This window comes from Rhinatrema bivittatum, unplaced genomic scaffold (genome assembly GCF_901001135.1).
Source record: "Rhinatrema bivittatum unplaced genomic scaffold, aRhiBiv1.1, whole genome shotgun sequence".
In the NCBI taxonomy this organism is placed as follows: Eukaryota; Metazoa; Chordata; class Amphibia; order Gymnophiona; family Rhinatrematidae; genus Rhinatrema; species Rhinatrema bivittatum.
The window spans coordinates 119,766-132,360 of record NW_021820787.1 but is presented as its reverse complement, the minus strand read 5'-3'; the positions used below and the strand labels follow the sequence as shown (position 1 = coordinate 132,360).

General features: G+C 44.8%; 1 non-coding gene across 1 annotated transcript; it reads left to right on the top strand.

Annotated features, from left to right (window-relative positions):
* The first annotated feature begins 344 nt into the window (after positions 1–344).
* Positions 345–427, top strand: TRNAL-UAA. The gene has a single exon. It is a non-coding gene; the product is annotated as a tRNA-Leu (tRNA).
* The last annotated feature ends 12,168 nt before the right edge of the window (positions 428–12,595 follow it).

The following is a 12,595-nucleotide window of genomic DNA, read 5'->3' as shown; positions in this document are numbered from 1 at the left end:
TTTACCACATCTTTCAGCAATGAATTCCAGAGCTTAATTGTGTGTGGATTGAAAAAGAATTTACTCTGATTTATTTTAAATGTAATATTTTCTAACTTCATGGAGTGTCCCCTAGTTTTTATATAATTTGAAAGAGTAAATAATTGATACACATTTACCTGTTCTATTTCACTTATGATTTGGCAGATCTTTATTATAACCCACCTTCAGTCATCTCTTCTCCAAGCAGAACAGATCCAACCTCTTTAGACTTTTATCATTTCCTGTTCCATTTCCTTTATCATCTTGGTTGCCCTTCTCTGTTCCTTTTCCAGTTCAGCTATATCTTTTTTATGATGTGGTACACCAGGATGGCTGAGTGGTTAAGGCATTGGACTTAAGATCCAATAGACAGATGTCTGTGTGGGTTCAAACCCCACTCCTGGTAATGTTTTAAAAGTAAAAAGTCATGGGATAGGTGGTGATGTCCTTTCGTGGATTGCAAATTAGCTAAAAGACAAGAAACAGAGAGTAGGATTAAATGGACAATTTTCTCAGTGGAAGGGAGTGGGCAGTGGAGTGCCTCAGGGATCTGTATTGGGACCCTTACTTTTCAATATATTTATAAATGATCTGGAAAGAAATACGACGAGTGAGATAATCAAATTTGCAGATGATACAAAATTGTTCAGAGTAGTTAAATCGCAAGCAGATTGTGATAAATTGCAGGAAGACCTTGTAAGACTGGAAAATTGGTCATCAAAATGGCAGATGAAATTTAATGTGGATAAGTGCAAGGTGATGCATATAGGGGAAAATAACCCATGCTATAGTTACACAATGTTAGGTTCCATATTAGGTGCTACAACCCAAGAAATAGATCTAGGCGTCATAGTGGATAACACATTGAAATCATCGGTTCAGTGTGCTACGGCAGTCAAAAAAGCAAACAGAATGTTGGGAATTATTAGAAAGGGAATGGTGAATAAAATGTAAAATGTCATAATGCCTCTGTATCGCTCCATGGCGAGACCGCACCTTGAATACTGTGTACAATTCTGGTCGCCACATCTCAAAAAAGATATAATTACGATGGAGACGGTACAGAGAAGGGCTACCAAAATGATAAGGGGAATGGAACAGCTCCCCTATGAGGAAAGACTAAAGAGGTTAGGACTTTTCAGCTTGGAGAAGAGACGGCTGAGGGGGGATATGATAGAGGTATTTAAAATCATGAAAGGTCTAGAACGGGTAGATGTGAATCGGTTATTTACTCTTTCGGATAATAGAAAGACATCGGGGCACTCCATGAAGTTAGCATGTGGCACATTTAAAACTAATCGGAGAAAATTCTGTTTTACTCAATGCACAATTAAACTCTGGAATTTGTTGCCAGAGAATGTGGTTCGTGCAGTTAGTGTAGCTGTGTTTAAAAAAGGATTGGATAAGTTCTTGGAGGAGAAGTCCATTACCTGCTATTAAGTTCACTTAGAGAATAGCCACTGCCATTAGCAATGGTTACATGGAATAGACTTAGTTTTTGGGTACTTGCCAGGTTCTTGTGGCCTGGATTGGCCACTGTTGGAAACAGGATGCTGGGCTTGATGGACCCTTGGTCTGACCCAGTATGGCATTTTCTTATGTTCTTATGTTCTTATGATCATGTTTTTTAGATCCAGTGAGAATTCTTACAGCTGCGTTTTGTAGGATTTGGAGTGGTCGGATGGTGTTAAGAGGTAAGTTGAATAGTAGGGAGTCACTCTGGCTGACTAACTGAAAGACTGTTTGTGGAAAGTATTCTAAATATCAAAATCACAGACCATATAGAAAGTCATGGTTTAATGGAACAAAGTCAGCATGGCTTTACCCAAGGCAAGTCTTGCCTCACAAATCTGCTTCACTTTTTTGAAGGAGTTAATAAACATGAAGATAAAGGTAAATCGGTAGATGTAATATATTTGGATTTTCAGAAAACATTTGACAAATTTCCACATGTCACATGGTAGGAGCAATTGACGGCCAGTTCCATCTTGTGCTCCTACCATGTGATAGGGGCTGACCAATGGCACCGGTAGCCCCTGTGACATAGTAAGGGCAAAGGCTATAGGCACCATTTTGAATACCGGCAGCCGACGGCCCGAGTGCAAGAGATCGCTCTAGGACCCCCGCTGGACCACAGGGACTTTTGGCAAGTCTTGGGGAAGACCCCTGACACATGATAGGAGTACAAGATGGCGCTGGCCATCCATTGCTCCTACCATGTGACAGGGGCCGACCAATGGCACCAGTAGCCCCTGTGACATAGTAAGAGCAAAGGCTATTGGTGCCATTTTGAATACCGGCAGCCGACAGCCTGAGTGCAGGAGATCGCTCCAGGACCCCCGCTGGACCACCAGGGACTTTTGGCAAGTCTTGGGGGGGTCAGGAGGGTGGGAGTTTTATTCTTTAATGATACGTTGCATTCGTGAGGGTTCGCCATACGTTTCGGGACCCCACAAATGCAATGAATAGGGGCCTATACGTTGGTAGGAGCACTGGATGGCTGGCGCCATCTTGTGATCCTACCATGTGACAGGGGCTGACCAATGGCACCGGTAGCCCCTGTGACATAGTAAGGGCAAAGGCTATCGGCGCCATTTTGAATACTGGCAGCCGACGGTCCTAGTGCAGGAGGTTGCTCCCGGACCCCCGCTGGACTTTTGGCAAGTCTTATGGGGGTCAGGAGGGTCCCCCAAGACTTGCCAAAAGCCCCTGGTGGTCCAAAAACTCTATACCCACTACTGGACTTTAGAGACAAGAGATTTGCTTCCTCTGTCTTGAAAATCTATCTCCACACATACACACACACACACACACACACACACGCCCCCCCCCCCCCCAGGCAGGTTCCTATTCACACATGGACACATACCATTCTCCCAAGCAGGTTCCCATCACATACACACAAACCTATCCCACCCTCCGGCAGGTTTCCAGTCATACACACACACACCCATCCCCCCAGGCAGGCTCTCATTCACACAAAATCACATCTATCTCCCCAGACAGGCTCCTATTAACATACACACATACACACAAACACACACACATCTTTCCCAGGCAAATTCCCATCCCCTCCTAGGAAGCTTCCATTCGCACACACATACAAACACAACCTCTATGCAGGCAGGGTCCTTGGGTCTTTCTTGCTGCTGCTGCTGCTGCTACTGTCACCCAGTGCCTCATTCCTCGGGGGAGAGCAGGAGTTGTCGAAGAGCTGTAAGAGTCCTTCCTGCAGCTCCTCCTTGTGTTCAGGCCAGCTCACAGTACTCAACAACACTCACGGTGCTAACACTTCTTGCATACTCATCTCGTGCATCGTGAGATGAGCATACTGAAAGTGCTAGTAACGTGAGTGTTGAGTAACATGGGGGCCAGACTGCACATGAGGAGAACCGCAGAATGAGCTCCCTTTTCATTTCCTGCCACTGGTGACTGCACAGGCCTTTCCATTCTTTCGCCACCAGTGGGATGGGATCCACTGGCAGCTGCTCGGACCTCTGCATTCTTCCACCTCTGGTAGGATGGGGTCCTTCGGCAGGTACATAGGCCTCTCCCTGCTCCCTTTGCTGGGCCCCACTTTTTATCATAGCTGCCACCCTCCTGGGTTTGCCACCCTGTGCAATTGCACGATTTGTACACAAGGTAGCACCGGGCTAGGCCACAGCAAATTGTTCAGTCCACTGACCACAAACCTTTGTTAAATGTCTATAGGTCCCTTTAAATGCATATAAATAATGTTTTTGTATTTATTTTGCAAAATGGTGTTGTAAATATCCATTTTCTTTTTGTTAAATGTTGTTTTCCTTATATCTGGCAGGCTGTCTCTTTTATTAGTACTAAAGACAAAAATAGCAGTTACTATTAAATAAATTATTGTACTGTACTAAAGGATTTTTCCACAATCATCAAGGCGCCTGAACCACTTCTTCAAGATATTAAAAGTTCTCTCTATCACAGTCTTTGTCTTGCTGTGTGCATATCAATACCTCTCTTGCCCTGGGATTGAGAGATTAGAGAATGTTTCATCAGATGGATTTACACGTGGGCACACAATGTGATACACATACTGTATATAGCATGCTGCTTACCTAGCAGTCATCCATCTCTCAACTGCATGTGGCTAGCAGAGTTATGATAATTAAAAGAATCCCATGCTGACCCTTGAAAGTTAGTTTCAATGCTAATGATATGTGATGCTGCACAGCATACATCATCTGCACTTTCATGGAGTGAAACATTTTCATGTTACAAAATAAATGTGCGCCATGCCTTCAGGGGCATATGGGCCCATTGGAGTGCTATCTCATGTACCCAGGACATTAGAAAACCCTGCTATCTGGAAAAGTACAACCTTTGTGACAGTAAGTGCTGCTTAGGTCCTAGGGAAATGAAAACGTTTTCCCTGCCCTGATTATAAGAACCTGCAGTACTCCAAGCAATGCCCTGGAAAAAGTAGCTTGAGTGATTCTGCTCACCATTTCTGCAGCAGATTGGAAATACCCTGAGGCAAAAGAAAGAAAGCAAGCAAGAGAGAAAACTGAAAGGCACATAGCCACTTAACATAAGCAAGGACAGCATCCATTCTTCAGCAGCAAGCTTCTGGTTGCCTGATAACACTGCACGTTACTGAAAGATGACATTGCAGGGAACTGGGAAAGTAAAGTCTCTGGATTATATTTTCCTCAGCAAAAAGAGTAAGTCTGATTTAGCTTTTGTTCAAATTTATTTAGTGAATTACAAGTAATAACAATAGTATGAAGTAAATAAACCATAAATGAGCAAGTTAACATTATTCAAGACAGAGTACAATATGTAATTCTGATTTAGATATCCTCCCCCTTCTCTTCCATAAAGCATTTTCCACTCTCACAAGCTTAAATTGCTGGGGAGAGTCAATGATCCCCTATGGAAAAAAAAAATATCAGAATGGCATAAGAAGGCTTTTAAAGGCTACACAATCAAGTATGCCCATGGTTTCCATGGTAGTAAATTACTGGTGCTAATTGTGCTCCCACAGCACAATTTGGTTAATACATTTCATTATAACATGATTTGCACATAGACCATACTACGAGGAAAGTAATCCATTACTCTTTCACTTATTTCTCATATTTCCTCTGAGGCTCCCTCCCACCAAGTTCATGCTACAAATCTTTGGCTTTGTGCTTCTTTATGGAAAATGCTACCTTCTTGTGCTTTCATGAGGTCTGCTCAGTTCATCTTTTCCATTGTTAAGAACATTTAGCAGCCATCCCTAGACACTTTACCTAAATTCCATGTCAAATATTAAGGGCGCGCACAGGTATTTGTTCTGTTTGGTGTCAAGTAAATGAAACAAAGAAAAAATAAAATTGAAAAGGAAATGGAAAAATAAAACAAAATATTGTCCAGTCCCTACCCCCTACCACACACACACACACAAAATATATTGATATATATCAGGCTGGTTCCATTTTATATGGAACAAAGCAATAATGGTGCTGATCTCAGTCTGATGGCACATTCTGAAATAGCAGCTGGGGATTGTTACTACCCAATGAAAATTTAAACAGGTTTTAAAGAAATCTTGGGTAAGAGGGTCTGGGGGAGGCTGAGGGCATCAGGGAAGGGCATGGGAGGTATTCTTTTTCTAGCAGGGCAAGGACCAATTTTTATTAAAAAAAAAAAAAATGAAAAGAAACAAAGGGAAAGGAACAAAATGAAATGACCCTGGAAATTATATTAAAATTTTCCATTTCGTTTCAACAAAATCACATCCTTTGCAAATATGTGGCTGCATTTTACACACATTTCTCAGTTTATCTAAAATATGCTTCATTGTATTTGCGTCTCTCTTTGGCTCATCTCTTGGTCTTACAAATATATCTTTTCTGCATATTTTTTAAATATATTTTACTACATTTTGTTACCTGTGCTGATTTGTAAACCATGTGGATCTGACAATTGTCAATCATAATTTTTCTATGATACACATGATGTAAAATGTCTTTCCAATCAATACTCTTATTGGCTGGCAAAATGAAGGCATATTTCCAAAATCCCTGGTACATCAACATATTTGAGAGATGGAGTACAATAATAAATAGCTCTTTTTGGTTTTAGTAAAGCACTGTGAGGTCCTTCATTCTATTATACCATTGTTTAGGACAAATATTTGGTGGTATACACCTTTTAGCAAGATTTTTTAACTGTAAATGAAAGTTTAATTCTGCCTGGAGACAATAACTTTCAGTGATATGGTTGTCTCTAAAGCATTAGTTGTTGAACAAATGAAAAGTGTGAAAATATAACGGATATGCAATTTGCCCTCGACAGCTCCCGGAGAAACATCAAAGTGGGTTATTGTTGATTTGGTATAGCAAAAACGACTTTCTATAATATTTCAAACAAATAGTGTGGTCCCCTTCCTGCTGAGAAAAGATGGCTTTCTACTCGATAGCACTGAGCTATCAACTTGGTTAAATGCTGAATGCATAAACAATCAGTATTCAAATCACACTAGATTTATGACTGCTTGAGGAAAGCGCTTCTCCCATTCTGTGCCCTTTTAAAAAGAAAATACTTTTAAAGGCAGTCTTGTGCCCTATATGAGTCCAATTTCATGTGCAGCAGTTAGTCCAAAAAAGATTGCTAGCAATCAGACTGTCAAGGCAATATGATTTCTTTTAGAAACTGAGAGAGATAAGGAACAAACAATTTAGTAAATGAGGTAATAGTTCACTGCCTTTAATTTGAATGTTAACTGAGCTGGAAGCAGTGGCAACTATGTATGTGACAAGGGTAGCACTAGTAATTACAGAGCCACATTAGTCACCAAATTGTCCTTACTAATTCATTTCTGAACTTAAAAGAGAAACCGAGAGCTGAAGCATAAAAATTGCTTAAAATAATAGCTCACTCTCCTCTCTTGTGCAATTGCAACTTCATTCCTTTATTTATTCATGTATTCATTCATTCTTTTATTTTTAGTGAAGTTTACTATAATGTCTTGCGGGTAATTGTCTGACTCCACTACCAGACTTGGCTTTTACTTCTAAAGGTCTGTTCAGCCTTTTTCTAACTTTGTAAAAAAACAAAAACCTAGTTATTGAAGCTAATCGATGCCTAAGATAATTAACTAATCAGGGCTAAAAAGCATTCATTGTGATTGCATTGCCATAACCATAAATGTATTCTTCAAATCCATATATGAATATAAATATAGCCTATACAGACAGTAGATTAAATACTGCAGTATGTAAGCAGTGGCGTACAATTATACCATTTTACTGTAAAAATGGGTATACTGTCTCTTTAAACATTCTATAATGAATGCTTCATACCTAACAAGATTACAGCCTTTGATAACTGAACTAGCTTTCTTTTAAGGTATTTCTCACATTGCTTCCAGTGCAGGAAATGACTACATCCAAGCTAACCATATTGTAAAAAAAGGGCAAAAATAGGATCTTGGATTCTAGTGTATCCAGATATGTTCATGCAGGAAATATATTGCACATGTCAACCTTGTGGTTTATCAAGAACAGTTGTTGATGGACTCTGGATTTCATATTTACTTCCCAGGCATAATATGATCCGCATGTCAGTGAGATCCCCATTAGTGTTGGTATTTTAATTGTTTAATTGTTGTTTCTGTTATGAAAAATATATTTTCCATACCATTAGACTGCAAAGGCATATATAATCTATCTCTTTTGATGTGCAATCATGACTAATTCTCTTTGCTAGGGTGAATATTTGTGGTATTTTCCTTTTTAGAAGGTATTTGATGAGTTTTACTGCAAGCAATTAAACATATTGTGAAAAATGTTTTTATTGTGTATATCCATATGCAATCTGACTAGGAATGCATGTAATATATGTAAATAGTACTGACATTTAAACAGCAAGTGTATTTATTTTGCAGTGATGTCATAGGTAATGCCAGGGAATTGGGTTAGGAGACCTGAATTATCATCCTTGTTTCTGCATTGTAATTAATTTTCTGTGAATTGGAGAAGTTGTCTTAATCCATTTGTGATACTCGCAGTCTCTGATTTTTTGTGATTTCACTCCCACAGGAAGGACCACAAACTCTGGCTCTTGCTGCAGCATTTGGTAATCCCTGTGGAATTATGGGAAACAAACTGGCCAAGGAGTGGGCCAAGTTGTTTAGATGCTCATGCAAATATACTCCTTCTCTACTAGCTGATCACTTTCCCTTTCTCAGAACCACTCTATTAGCTCATCCTTCCTCCCCCATGCCAAATGATCCAGCCACTTACTAGCTGGCAGGAAAAGGAAGAGAGCAGCACTTCAGGCTGCATCCCCTCCTCTGCTGGTTCGGCCCACACTCACAGTTTAAAATGCTTCCTTTTCCATCTTCTTCCATCTAGCAGGTAGGTGAATCAGCTGGTATAGGGAGGGATAATAGAGGGGATCAGTGTTCTGCGGCTGGACCTTTGGACCGAGGAGGAGTTGTTGCCACCTGTGGGGAGGAGCCTCACAGGTCCCCACCATCGGTAGGCAAGGTTGAAGACTAGCAGAGACCCCGCTGGAGCTTCACCACCACCAGCCTGCATTCTCCTCAGGTTGAGCCCTTGGGTACTGGGGCTGGCTGGACTTATGTGGGATCTCTGCAAAGATCGAAGTCCACAGCAGAGGCAGGTAGTGTAGCTCTTAGTTGGTGTCCAGGCAAAGGTTGTGGCAGGCGGCGTAGCTCATAGTTGGTGTCCAGGCAAAGGTTGTGGCAGGTGGTGTAGCTCATAGTCACACCTGGTCCGAAGTCAAAGCCAAAGACAAGCAGAAGAAACGAGGAGGGCAGGAACGAGGAATGAACTCAAGAACAACACGCAGATCGCAGGAAGCTAGGAGACCTGTTGGCAAGGTAGAGGCAAGTCAAATCTAGCCCTAAATACTGTCCCAGGGATGATGTCATCAGAGAGGGCCGGCAGTGTTCACCTGCTGCAGGCCCTTTAAGAAGGCGGGGAAGGCATGCACGTGCACCTAGAGGGAGGTCCCTCATGGGAGGAGCTTGGCGGCATCCGAGCTGCAGAGAGGGAAGAACCGGAGGCATCAATAAGGCTCGCGTAGGGGAGGCAGATCATGAGCAGGATGGCACTGGGTGTCAGCAGTGGCTTCTTGCCACTGCTAAGGAACCTGGGCCCGACCCCACCACGGAGCGGCATCTGGTAAGAGAAGCTGACCACGGCAGTCCATGGCCAGCAAGTGCAACAGTATCCCCTTCTCCAAGCCCCCCTCTTGAGGGTTTTGGCTTGCTGGGGTGAGAGGCATGGAAGTGTTTGATCAGATTCTTATACCAATTTGTTGGATGCTGGCTCCCAGGTGTTCTTCTTTGGGCCATATCCTTCCCAAATGAGGATGTACTCCCATCTTTGACCACATTTTCTCACATCAATTATGTTGCACACCTGATATGTGGTGTTGCTCTCAGAGCTGACCTTTTGTGGTTCAGGTATCTTCCTAGAGGAAAGAGTCATGGAAAGAGTTGTGGATCCTTAAGGATGAGGATAGACAGAGCTGGTTGGTCACAGGACCCAATTAGTGGAGCACCAGGAATGAACCGATATATCGTGGAGCCAGCCGCATGGTCGTAAACTTGAGCCGGATGTATCATGGACTGCTGCGTATTAGGGGTGTGCATTCGTTTGCAACATATTGGCAATCCGCAATGAATATGCCATATTCGTTGTATTCGTGGGGGTCACGAAACGTATTGCGAACCCCCACGAATACAATGTATCACTAACGAATAAACCCCCACAAGATGGCACCGGCCGTCCATTGCTCCTACCATGTGACAGGGGCCAACCAATGGCACTGGTAGCCCCTGTGACATAGTAAGGGCAAAGGCTATCAGTGCCATTTTGAATACCGGCAGCCGACAGCCCGAGTGCAGGAGATCGCTCCAGGACCCCCGCTGGACCTCCAGGGACTTTTGGCAAGTCTTGGGGGTTTCAGGAGGGTGGGGGGGGGGGTGTGTGTGTGTGTGGGGGTGTAGTTAATTAAATTTAAAGGGTTGGGATGGGATTTATTTTGGGAAATGAATACATATGTAACTAATGAACGGATCGGGGTTTCCAGAGAATGGATGCAACAGATTTTGGTCCCGACGAATATGAATACCGAATGGGATGAATCCGTCCCTGCTGCACATCCCTACTGCATATGATTCCAGAGTAGATGCAGTTCTTGGGCTGTCAACTGAGCCGCAGGCGAGGGAATGGTCAGTGGCAGCGGCAGAGGGGGGGAGCGGCCACCTTCCATAGACGATCTGGAAAGGTGAAGGTCCGGTGGCAGAGTAAGGATGTGAGTTATACGAAAACTCTGCCCAGGGAAGCATCATTGCCCAGTTGTCCTGATGAGCATTGACGTAGGCTTGGAGAAAATGCTTTAGAGTGCGGTTGGTCCTTTCCACCTGACTCCTTACAGATGGTAGGTGGTTGTGAAGTCCAGAGTGACATTGAATTTCTTACAGAGGGCCCTCCAGTACTTGGCTGTAAATTGAGTACTAGGGATGTGAATCGTTTTTTGACGATTTAAAATATCGTCCGATATATTTTAAATCGTCAAAAATCGTTAGGGCCACGACACAATACCAATTCCCCCGATTTATCGTTAAAAAATCGTAAATCGGGGGAAGGGGGAGGGCAGGAAAACCGGCACACTAAAACCCCCTAAAACCCACCCCCGACCCTTTAAATTAAATCCCCCACCCTCCCGAACCCCCCCCCCAAATGCTTTAAATTACCTGGGGATCCAGCGGTGGTCCAGAACGGCGGCGGTCCGGAACGGCCCCCTCAATTGAATCCTGTTGTCTTCAGCCGGCGCCATTTTGCAAAATGGCCGCCGCAAAATGGCGGCGGCCATAGACAAAAACGATTCGACGCAGGAGGTCGTTCCGGACCCCCGCTGGACTTTTGGCAAGTTTTGTGGGGGTCAGGAGGCCCCCCCAAACTGGCCAAAAGTTTCTGGGAGTCCAGCGGGGTTCAGGAAGCGATTTCTTGCCGCGAATCGTTTTCCGTACGGAAAATGGCGCCGGCAGGAGATCGACTGCAGGAGGTCATTCAGCGGGGGTTCCGGACCGCCGGCTGCCATTTTGCAAAATGGCGCCGGCTGAAGACAACAGGATTCAATTGAGGGGGCCGTTCCGGACCGCCGCCGTTCTGGACCACCGCTGGATCCCCAGGTAATGTAAAGCATTTGGGGGGGGGGGTTCGGGAGGGTGGGGGATTTAATTTAAAGGGTCGGGGGTGGGTTTTAGGGGGTTTTAGTGTGTCGGCTCACGATTTTAACGATTTTCACGATAGTTTACACACCCAAACGGCAACAATACGATTCCCTCCCCCTCCCAGCCGAAATCGATCGTTAAGACGATCGAGGACACGATTCACATCTCTATTGAGTACTACGATCTAATATAATATGCTTGGGAAGTCCATGAAGACGAAAACACGTGTTGCATGAGGATCTGTGCCAGCTGTAACACAGAAGGATGACCCAGTAAGGAAATAAAATGTGACATCTTAGAGAAATGGTCAACTACCACCCAGATGACTGTGTTGCCATTTGAGAGTGTGGAGATCCATGATGAAGTCTGTGGAGATGTGAGTCCAAGGTTTCTTTCTGCTGCACACAGATGGGATATGAGTCCAGAAAGGCCTGAACATCCTTCTGCATATTGGGCCACCAATAAAATCGCTGGAGTAATGTAAGAGTAATGTAAGAGTCTAGGCTCGTTCAGGGTGGCCTGCAACATGAGAATCGTGGGACCAGTGTAAAATTTTGTTACAGAATTTATATGGAACAACCGCTTCCCTGGAGGGACAGTCATGGTGGTTGTGAGAAGAACCTGTGCTGGATCTATAATATTCCAAGCAGGTTCAACAGTATCCTCGGAGACAAAAGAGTGGGAAAGGGCATCCGCTCAGATATTTTTGGCTGTGGGTCTATAACAGGGGTCGGGAACCCATGGCTCGCGAGCCAGATATGGCTCTTTTGAGGGCTGCATCTGGCTCGCAGACAAGTGTCGCCACACTTCGCGGTTCCCCGCTGACCCAGCTGCTCCCCGGTCCTCCGCCGCCCGGGCTTAAAATGCTGTCAGCCCGGGCGGAACGCGGCGGGACAGCTGGAGTCAGCGGCACCGGCGTGCTCTCTTCTCCTCCTCCCCCCCCCGCGGCCCGGAAGAGGAAGTGGTGAGCATCGGGTGCCTGCGCGGAAGAAGAGACCACGCTAGTGTGGTCTCTTCTTCCCGCGCAGGCACCCGATGCTCTCCACTTCCTCTTCCGGGCCGCGGGGGAGGGGGGGGGGGAGGAGGAGGAGAGAGCACGCCGGCAGCGGCACGACTGGAGTTAGCCGGGTGCCAGCGCTGGAGTCATCGGGTGCCTGCGCGGGAGTCTTCCCGCGCAGGCACCCGATGCTCACCACTTCCTCTTCCCGCGGCCCGGAAGAGGAAGTGGTGAGCATCGGGTGCCTGCGCGAGAAAAAGAGGCCACGCTTGTGGGAAGAAGACTGCAGCGCGGCTCGGAGGAAAATGAAGAGTTTCAACCGCGGCCGATGGGACTCCGCCTCCGCG